This window comes from Arachis ipaensis, chromosome B3, assembly GCF_059453495.1.
Source record: "Arachis ipaensis isolate K30076 ecotype BB chromosome B3, ASM5945349v1, whole genome shotgun sequence".
NCBI lineage: Eukaryota > Viridiplantae > Streptophyta > Magnoliopsida > Fabales > Fabaceae > Arachis > Arachis ipaensis.
In genome coordinates, this window is record NC_142438.1 from 39,356,853 (window position 1) to 39,368,436 (window position 11,584).

General features: G+C 33.4%; 2 non-coding genes across 2 annotated transcripts; both read left to right on the top strand.

Moving 5' to 3' along the window:
- Positions 1 to 2,077: 2,077 nt before the first annotated feature.
- LOC148570364 (U1 spliceosomal RNA) lies at positions 2,078 to 2,236 on the top strand. Its single transcript, XR_015908261.1, has one exon. It is a non-coding gene; the product is annotated as a U1 spliceosomal RNA (small nuclear RNA).
- A 1,190-nt stretch (positions 2,237 to 3,426) lies between these two features.
- Positions 3,427 to 3,587, top strand: LOC148570365 (U1 spliceosomal RNA). The gene has a single exon (XR_015908147.1). It is a non-coding gene; the product is annotated as a U1 spliceosomal RNA (small nuclear RNA).
- Positions 3,588 to 11,584: the final 7,997 nt, after the last annotated feature.

An 11,584-nucleotide genomic window follows, 5' to 3' on the forward strand; every position in this document is an offset into this window, starting at 1 on the left:
TCTGAAACCAAGCAAGGGCCCGGCCTTCCAAATTGATGGCTACCAGATCCAATCGTTGGTCCTCTGGGATATCATAGATGTGGAAGAAGCGTTCTACGTGATAGATCCATTGGGAAACATCCTCCGTGCCAGAGAAACGAGGGAAATCCACTTTCATCTGCCGAGGGTGGCCAAAGATAGGGGAGGAAGGGCCGCGTCTCGGGGATTCTACCAAGTGCTGCGCGAACTGCTCCTATAACGACCCAAGTGTTTGAGTGATAGAGGCGAATTGCTCGGTGTAGCCATCCGATTGCTCGGTTAAACGAGAAATTGCAGCTTGCAACGTTTGGAGACGAGTATTCTCTGTCATTGTAACTCAATGAGAGCACCAATTGATAACAATTGCAAGCTATAGAGAATTCTGATGAAGAATTGAAACAGTACAAGTGTAGTATAACAGCACAAGTATAGTATAACAGTATTAGGGAAGAATCTAAGTAATCAAAGTATGAAAGAATTAGATGGAAGGAATGAAGGAATCAATGAATGTGGTCCAGGTTCACCTGCAAAGGGGATTGGAATTAGAATGTGGAGTTTTCAGAGAGAGTGCACAGAGAGAAAAGATATCAAGCCAGAAGAGAAAACTCACATTACACACACACACCATCAGCCTTTTTTTCCCTTCTTAAGCCCCTTTTGTCACACCCCTTTCTTTCCTCTTTGATCTTACCAAGATTTTTTTATTTAATGTTAAAATAATATATATTGATATAAAAAAATTATTAATAAAATATAATTATAATTGTTAACAAAAATTTTGGTAAAATCACAATTTAATAATTAAAGAATTATTGAAGGGTATCTTAGAAAAATAATTTAATTATTATTTTTTTAAATATTTTGATAAAAATACAATTTAATCAATAAAAAAATAATTTATTAAAGGATATTTTGGTAAGCAAAATTTAATAAAAAAAAATAAAATTTTTATTAAAAGGTATATATTTTTGTATAAAAAAATTTATTTTTTCTTGAAAAATGGATAGAGTTAACATTAATTAACACAAAATTTAAAATAGATTAAAAAGGAGTTTTTTTAAAGTTATAGAGGAGGAGAATGTACATCTTACAAATAGAAGGGAGAAAAATGTTATTTTAACATCTCTTAAGAGAGGAGAATGAAATTTTTTCTAAAATTTATGATAATAATCTAAAAATAAATTTGATAGTCAGATGTTATTATGTGAATACAATGAAAAGTATCAATTTATAGGTTAATGATACAATTTAATCATTATTATTAATTTAACCTAATATAACTTTGAAGGTATTTGTTAATTAGGAAGAATGGTATGTGTTTGAATTGAATTTCTACTAGAGTATATAAATATGTCAGTTAACGAATTTTGTAGAACTAGGAAGATATGACCTAACATAAGAATAGATAAATACATAAATTAATGTATCTTAATGGAAAAAAAAAGTTTGTAACCTAAAGAAATGAATCCTTTTATTTTTTAATAATTGAAGGAGTAAATGTGTTCTCTAACTCTTTAATACTTTTTTGTTATATTTTTTTATTTCACTTATAAAATTAATGGTAAAAGATCACACTTTACTCTTTTAATTGTCAAAAAAATTGAGAAGATCCATTTTAGTAACCTAACATATGTTTTTTAAGCATTTGATTTGATCAATGCAAAACTCAACATATTCTAATTCTTTTTTTTCCGGTATAAATATGAACATCTAAAATAATAAATATGGTATCATTTGATAAGTTTTGATAAAAATAGTTCTCTTCATTCTTCAGCTGCTTTTTTATAATTTTGTTTCTCTTGTCTTTCGGCTTCTAAATATGTTTTCATTCTTAGAATCTGAAGTTTCTTTTTTCACATTCTTAGAATGTGAAGTTTCTTTAATTGAAGACTAATAACCAGATATTTATTGGGCTCATTGAACGAAATATTCAAGTCCCACATTAAGAGCAAGAAGCAAGAGGCAATATATTTGGCATTTGAAGTCACACATCGATCGGAGAGGAGTGTGAGAAATCTTTAATACACTATAAAAGACGAGATACTACAGCAATTTAAGGATACTTACCTGGATGGGGTCAATGGAAGATCAACAAAATCCATGGCCTAGGCTAGTGACTTCTATTGCACTTTGGAAGGGTGCTTGCCTAAGGTCTACCCAAGTGGTGGAGCCTACGTCATAATTTGTGATAGTGGGACCTGCGTTCGCGCGGTCCCTATCTAAACGGAGTTTAATTATTTAGTATAGTGAATGATAAAATTGTTTCCAACATTAAATTTGTCAGGTTTTTGTATTTTTTTTATACCCAAGGTTTCAAGGGTTATGTATTCTAATTTAAAAAATTACTGGACTTTTAATTTATTAATACTTGAAGCTAGAGAATTGAAAAAATTATGATAAAATTGAATTTTATTCATGTTAAATTTTCTGAAGAGTACATGAACTATTTTTGTATACAGAACAATATAAATATTGATATTTTAATCATAAAAAAGTTTGAAATATACCTATAGAGTTTATGATTTCACATTCTTAGAATTACACTAAATTATGCTAATTCTGGGATTTGATTGTTTGAAAATTTTTGAATTAATTGTTGAATGGCAATTTTTTTTAATTGGTTCAAAACTCTCGACTCTATTGAGGATAAAATAAGCAATAAGTGCTTACAAAATATCACAAATAATAATTCTCTAATCAGAATCACAAGCAAAATAAAATACTCTCCATACTAAAACTAAGACCTAGACAAAAATTTTTCAAAATGATACCATCTAAATAGCTTAACAAAGAAGATATCCATATATCAAAACGCACAACATTGAAACCATATCAAATAACATCCAAAAAACACACCATGCTCTTCTATCACTATTACTCGGATTTCTTGCACTAGAAGACATGACTTATTTTCTTAGCCACCAATGGTTATGAATTTTCACACTCGCTCATTTATACAATCCACTCTCCTCTACTTCCCAAGATACAACAAAAAAGAAAATAAGATCACTGCAACAGGTTTAGCATCACCAACTTGACTAGAAACAATTCTCTTCCTTTCTCCAGACCTTGATTTTGTTCTGACTTCCTCTGGAGCCTCTCTTGATTATTTCTCCTTCTATATCTCCTGGTTCCTTGTTACTTTTATTCTTATACCCATAATTCACTTTGCTCTTCAATCTTATCAGGTTTTCTCTTGTTCTTTCTTTGTTGTTTTTTTCTTCTTTTGTTACTTTCTTTTCCTTTTTCTTATGTGAGTGGCTGATCCTTTTTTCTTTGAAATTTCTCCTACTCTTTTACTAATGGATCGAAAGAAGGCGTGCTATATTAATGTACCACATTGAAAAAATATGTCTATGAGAATGTTGCGATACAATATAAAATGAAAGGCATGACGACAATTGCAACATACTTACCTGGACGAGGTCGATGGGTGATCAAAAAGGCCCATGGCCTAGGGTAGCGACCTCCATTGCACTTGGGAGGGGTGCTGTCCTAAGGTCTACCCAAGTGGTGGAGCCTACGTCATAATTTGTGACAGCAGAGGCCTGCGTTCGCGCAGTCTCTACTAAACTAGTTAATCAAAATATTTTGTTTTTTCAATTATTGTGTTGCTGGTGGCTTCGAACTCATTTTATTTTTGTTAACTAGTTTGGTTTTAGTTTGAAATTGTGATTTTGAATTTTGAGGATTAAAGTATAACCCCAAAGATCCATGAGTTGTTTGTGTTTGTTTAATTCATTTTAACATAATCATAATTTATGGATCATTTCTACAAACCTATAGATCAAGGATGATAATATCTTGGTTTGCAACTTTACAGATCTATTTAATTATATATTCTTCAATTATCCAATAACTATTTTGTTATTATAATTATTAACTTGATAGAAAAAAAAACTCTGCTTTATAATTTATATCTCCGTTCAATAAGCTTTTATAAGACACTTGGTTATACATGGTTTAAATAATATTTGATATAAAGTCTTTATGTCCATAATAATAACTAGTGTATATCAATTACGAGTTTAGAATTCATTAATTTAAAAATAAATTTAATATTCAGATGTCATTATGTCAATATACAATAAAAATTATTTATTTATAGTCCAACGATATAATTTAATCATAATTATGTAATTTATTTAATATCAAACTAAACAATATAAAATTAATAGATGATAATGTCACTCCTAAATTGATAACGTCTTGTTCGTTCTCTTAATTTTACTTTTTTCCTTCTTCTAAAACCATATACCATTTTTATAGATATTTCCTTCTCAAACTCAAGTTACTTGAGTTTGCAACTTATTAAAAACATGACAAAGTAAAAAAACTATAATAGTATGTAAATAAAATTCTCAAATATTTTGAAACCACTACAAAAAATTGGAGTGTAGATAGAAATGTGAAGAAAAAGTGCAGATAAATTGCAAAAATTTAAAATGTATTAGGATATTACAGATAAAATTATTGAGAGCACACAAAACTGTTAAAACTCAAAATGATAAAATCACTAAAATTCGAGACAGACCGAACTGCAAAAACTCGAGATGTTGGCGTAATTGCATAAACTTAATGTTGTTGGTGCAAAACAAATGCCGAAGAATTGCAGCAGACATAAAAAGAAAACCAAAATTGATGATGAATTTTTAGTTGTGGTTGTCATTGTCTTCTCAAAAAAAAAATTTTAAGATTTTTTATTTTTAAATTATTCCTATTTATTCACACGTACAATAATGGAATGAATACTAAAATGAGGTCATAAATTATAGGAGACATCTTTGGTTCTTCTTTTTTGGAGGGAACAATCTCTCTACATACATCGATGTGGTGTTTCTACTTGATTTGGTTGTAGATAGATGTAGTCTTCTTTGAATTCTTGTATTTTAAATAATGCTGAACAAGAGAATTATTAATGAGTAATGTTACACATTTAAATTTTTTTATGAACTAAGTCCAATTAAATTAAACAATAAAATTTGAAATAATATTAGATCATAATTTATTATGTTAAATCAATTTAGTTAAACTTAATTAATAAAGAAATTTAAATATATAGTATTATTCATTATTAATATTTTTTTTTGGCAATAGTTGAAGGTGTCAAGCCAGCAATGTCAAACTTTTTATATGGTTGCAATCATACATATTTCTTTTACTCTAGATAGTAAAGAGTAGAGAGTACTATTTAAGTTGAATAGGATTATTTAGAAAATATATTAAGTTATCAATAAAATGCAACTGTTTAAAAGAAATAGAATAGCATAGTCAAGTAGTAACAAAAGTCACCCAAAAAAAAAGTAGTAACAAATAACAATGATATATGAGACCATTTTGTGTATCCTAAGAAAAAAGTGATTGCTTTCATACCCCAACATTTGTGATAAAAACTCATACCTTGTATATGTGGACCAATACAATATAGACATGTGGTATTATTGATTTCAGTTAATTAATAATTAAATAATTTTAAAAATTTAAAATTTAATGTATTTTAAAAGTATATTAAATATTATTTGTATACAAATACAAATACATATATACTTTAATCATATATGATTAACTATGGTTAAGTATTTTTGTTTATTAAAATTAATACAAACTTAAAATAAAAAATATCTTCCCTTTTCCATCAGTGTTCTCTTCCCAAACACACTAGTTATTGTCTTTTATTTTAAGTCAGACTCCTGAACATCCAACCCCTCAGATCTGAACCTCTCCCACCATTGCCGTTCACCGCCGCCGTTTACCACTACTCACCGACACCGCCAGATCCCTTCTATCTCTCATGCCTTCGTCTATCTCCATCTCCATCACCGTCTATGCCGTCGTTAGCTTCCGTGACCCCGATTACAGCGCCCCCTGTTTTCGCCTCCAACAGCAGTGTTGCCGCCGTCTCTCACGTCTTGAGCCTCCGTGACCCCTGTGTTCGCCGCCTCTGATCCACCAGCATAGCCGCGTTCTCCATCACCATCTCTGACTTTCACACGTGACCCCTGACATTAGGTTAGGTTTTCATCCTTTAAATTATTCTCTGTTCACCCTCTTTCAAACAATGAATTTCATTTTTTTGTTATATGGGCTTGTTTCGATGCTTGTATGTTCAAACCGTGATGAATTTCATTTTGTTGATTCCTTTATGGATCAAATTTGCTGCCATGAATATAATTTTTTGAGCTGTATATCTACTATATAGATTGATCTTTTAGATTAATTGCTCTATATGTTATGATTGATTCTGGAATCTGAAGTAATCACTTGCCTAATTGAAATTATCTTTTTAGTTGTTGAGCCAGTATAAGTTCACTGTTTAATCCTAAAATTGCTATTTAGATTCTTCTTTAATTATCACTCCAAATTACAGAAGAAAAAATAAATGATTGGTTGTGTGTATACCAATTCCATGAAAAGCATTTGCATTAGTCAAACAGGTTGCTGACTACTTTGCGTTCCTTGAAGTAGTCTTCGTATTTTTCATCCATTCACATTTTAAGATTCTGGTTAACAATGAGAATTAAAACATTATCCACAATAAATTATTGTCAATTTAGTAGATTAAAGTTTCAGAAAGAAAAGAATAAAGAAAAGGAATTATGGTAATTGGCTTGTTGGGATAAAATGGTTTGAGTTCTTGCTGAAGCTTGCATATCGGTATGATCTCGAAATCCCCGAGAACAGCATACATGATATTAACCTGTGAAAAGTAAATTTTCAAATGATAATTTATTATTCAGAATACATTTGTTTTAGCTTTTTTTTTCACATTTTTTGTAAACTTTGTAAGTATTTTAATTAATTATTTTGGCCACTTCATGAAGCTCAGTTAAGTTTTTTTATTTTTGTTTAAAGTTTCAGGGAATTTGACCTATCATGGCAGTCTTAGTTGTGGCTTTTCTATTTATCTAATATATGGAATTATAGGAAATTATAGTCATGAAACTTATGCCTATTTCGTCTGATCTATACCTTGGATTGTGTTTGGTTCTCTAAAATAGCATAATTAGCATTAAAAAAAGATTTGATGTTATTAACTTTTAAAAACTGATTAGTAAACTTTCAAAGTACATGAGATTAACATGTAAAAGTCCTCCTATTTCAAATTATGATTTATTATTTAGAAAACATTTGTTATTTTTTTATGGGATTTTTTGAATATGGGATTTTTGAATCTGACGGATTATAATTGCTTAATTTATTATTTATTTTATTTTGTTAAGTTATTTTTTCTAAAATTTGTTAGTATCTTAATTAAATATTTTTATGATTTATTTTTTCAATAGAATTTCATCATAAACATGAACATTGATGACAATAAGAACTTAGAGGAGTCTATCGAATGTGATGAGCTGTGTTTTGAGTATGATAGTAGTTCTGATAAGGAGGAGGATGAAGATATTATCAACAATGATGATAAATTTAGTGAATCCATGGAGGTGTCGAATTGTAGCTATAAAATTCAAGAAGTTGAGAAGAAGTTGAACGAATTAAGCTATGATGACATATGGGGTATTGAATTTGACACCGTTGATCAATGTTGTGATTTTTATAGAAATTATGCAAGAGTGCACGGTTTTGTTGTGAGGCTTGACGAAAAAGGACAAGATTTCAATGAAAACCTTAATATGCGACAGATGGTTTGTAACAGAGAGGTTACACGTAGAAAAAAGTACTTAGAGATGGAGAACAGAAAAAAGTATCTCAAGCCAATGACACATGTAATGTGTCAAGCAAAGATTAGATTTCTCTATGACTTGATTTTACAAAAGTGGCGGGTCACCAAATTTGAAGAGACTCACAACCATGACCTCATCCCACCTAAGTATATCCAATTTGTTCCGACATATCGAACAATGACTGACGCTGATAAAGCACAGGCTGATAGTTTGTACTTTTATGGTGTTAGAAATTGTCATATAATGGGGTTCACGATGGCACAAAAAGGAGCTCCGAACAGGACGGGTGATAAACCACTATTTTATGGTTTATATTGTGCTTAATTGTATGTTTTTATCAAATATTTACCCACTTATTCATATGATTGGCATGCATTTATATTTCCTTCCTAAAATTATTACATGATTGAATATTTGCTTCCTAAAGACTTTTAATTATGTATTTTAATTCTCCTTTATTCCATTCAATGCCGTGATCTGTGTGTTAAGTGTTTCAGACTTTATAGGGCATGAATGACTTGGAGATTGGAAAGGAAGCATGCAAAAATGGAAGGAACACAAGAAATTAAAGAGATGACCAGCGAGAAGTGACGTGGACGCATGGCTCACGCGACCGCGCGACATAGAGGAAATCGCAGTGACGCGGACGCATGGCTCACGCGACTGCGTCGATTGGAACTGCACAAGTGACGCGGAGGTCTGGACGACGCGCACGCGAGGCAAGGTAAAACGCCGAATGACGCGTCCGCATGAATGACGCGATCGCATGATATGCGCGATCTGCATAATCTGCAGAATTCCCTGGGGGTGATTTTGGGCCCTGTTTTGACCCAGTTTTCGGCCCAGAAAAGCAGACTAGAGCCAGGAAACATGCAGAAATGAGGGAGAACAATTCATTCTACACAGTTTTAGTTTTTAGATCTAGTTTTACTCCTCCTCTAGGTTTTTCTCTCTACACATTCATAGTTCTTAGGATTTCAATTATTATTGTTTTTGCATTGGGATATTGAGAAGAGTTATTGCCTCTGTAAGATCCGGTTAATTAACGGATAATTAACCCATATATGAGAATTTATTCTAGAAAGCCAAAAATGATATTTTTATGGCTTAATATGATAGAGGAAATTGAGACGAGAATTTCGGTACCAATTTTATGGAAATCGGACCAAGATTGGACCGAACGGACCAAACAGGTCCAACCGGACCCAAAGTGGGCCCTTGGCCCAACATAACTAAACCAAAACCCTAGTTTTCAGCACTCTCTCTCCTCACAACACACTCAAACACGCTGAAATGGTGGAGAGGAAGGGAAGAACACTCTCTCAACTTCTATCTCTCACTTGATCTTCAAACCACCATAACTTTTGATCTAGAGCTCCGATTGCCGCTCCGTTTGCGGCCACGCGTTCACCGCGGAGAGCTCTACAAAACCCATACAATTAATCTTGAGGTAAGCCACGTTTTACTGTTCGAAATTCCAGCCCTTGATTTCGAGTTTCATGAGTAAAAATGTTGAGATTTTGGGTTCTTTGATGTTATAGGACCTAACTCTCTTGAAGGAGAAGGTTAATCTTGTCTCTTTGGACCTTGGGTGTGGTAAGATTCTCAACCCTAGTGTAATTTATTGTTCTATGAGGTTTGGGCATTGAGATGTTGTGTATGGGTATGATGATTGTGGCTTAGGTTGTGTATATGTGAATATTGGAGCTTGATTGATGATTTTGGAAAGCTTGGAAGAGGGTTTTGTGTGATAAAATCTGTTCTTGGAGGTGTTGATACCTTGAGAGCTTGTGGACAAGTGGTTTGGAAGTGCTCCGGTTGAGCTTGGGAAATTGGCTAAGGTATGGTTTTGGTTTCCCGTATCTAATATGTAATGTGGTAGGAAATACTTAGGCTAGAGGCCCTAAGATAGGCATTAAATTGATGATGTTGTGGAATGGTTGAGATATATGATGTGATCATATGTGTGATTATGAATATTGATGCCTTGATTGTGTGATATGTGAGAAAATGCATGTTGTGATATATGCTTGATGAATGATTGAGGTTGAATTGATGGGTGGTGCCCTATTGTTGGTGAGTATGATGATTATGTATAATGATGGTTGATTGGAAATTGATATTGTTAGAAATTGGGATGAGAAGGATGTATGACATAATATTGTGTTTATCCTTTGGCCTTTTGATTGAGAAGTGTTAAAATGGTTGGAGGTAGTTTTGAGAATTTTGGTAAAATGTCAATGCGTGAGTTGAGGATGGCTTGTTGTTGAATTTGGTACACTTTGATTGATTTCAAAGAAAAGGGATGAAATTGGCATGTTTTAATTGATTTTGAAAAGAGTTGAAAGTGGCTTGTTTTGAAAATGGCACTTTGTGGTTTTGAATGAAAATATGGTTTTTGGGCATACTTTGACGGGACATAACTTGGACTACGGATCTTTGATTTGTGCCAAATCTGTTTAGAAATGAAATTGGATCCGGGATGTCCATGCCGTTTGAAGAACGAGTGAAAAATGATTTAAAATGAGAGAGTTATGACCGTCGGAAGATTGGGGGTTGAATATGTGAATTCTGCAGCTTTTAACTTAGAAAATTTTTAGCAGAATGACCCCTCGCGCGTAGGCGCACTTGGCGCGTATGCGCTGTTCTTCGAGAAAGCATCATCCACGCGTGCGCGTGGAGTGCGCGTACGCGTGGCCCTGTTTTCATCCCAAAGTTGATTTTTGAGTTTTAAAAGCCAAACTTCATACTTCTAAGCCTCCAATCTCACCACTTATGTCTTAAATCATTATGATATGCCTAGCATGAGGAAAAGGGCTAGTGAATGTGGTAACTTGCGAGTGAAGCAAGGGAAAAATGAATGATCCATCAGGATCAAAGATGATTATGTGAGATGTGGAGGATGGCGGTGGAAGTGCTTGTTATGCCATGGGCCGAATGGCCGTAATTGTTAATGAATTGGCTGGTTATGGATTTAACCATGAGCCGGATGGCTAGATTTTTGCCGTGTTACGGTGGAGCCATGTTTATGGCCAAATATAAATGCATATATGCTGTTGATTGAATTGTGAATGTTTGCACTTCCACCATTAGAGATGAGAGTTTCCCTGGGTAGTAGCAATAGCTAGCCACCATGTGCTCCAGGTTGAGACTCGAAGCTCTGTTAACCCAATGTCGTAAGTGTGGCCGGGCACTGTGAAAGGCCCGGATGAGCTCGCCCCCGTAAATATTCACCAGTGATGGTAATGGATAAATATTCACCAGTGAGGGTGATGGATATGGATCATGATTATGATCAAGTTTATGATGAGTATAACTCGAGTTGGGGATGCACGACAGAGGGACAGTCCAATGGTTAGCTACCAGGACTTGTCGAGTTGGCTCTATAACCGACAGATGATATCATCAGCCACTAGGGACAGGCATGCATCATAAGCATACTACATGAATTGTTTGAGATTGCCTATTTGACTGCATATTACTTGCTAATTGTCTAAATGCCTTATCTGTTCCTATTTGTAAATCTCTTGTCTGATATAACTGTGTTTGCTATATTATACTCCTGCTGGTGGTTGGGAGGTCTGAAGGAATTGGAAAGGGAAGTATTAGTTAGACTGAAGAATCTTTAGTCAGTTGCCACTTATGGTTTAGCTTGTTTATAAGCTTTGATATTATCTGGAGGAAGCTCTAGGATTGCCTTCGGCTTTCCTCTATTATTATGTATTATATATGTGGAAGCTGTTACCGTGCTGGGGACCTCTGGTTCTCACCCATGCGGATTTTGTGGTTTTCAGATGCAGGACGCGAGGCTTCTCGTTGAGGCATGCTGGAGACTTCTGGATTAGCGAAGATCCTTTGTTCTCGGGACTCTGTTTTGGGTTATATATCTT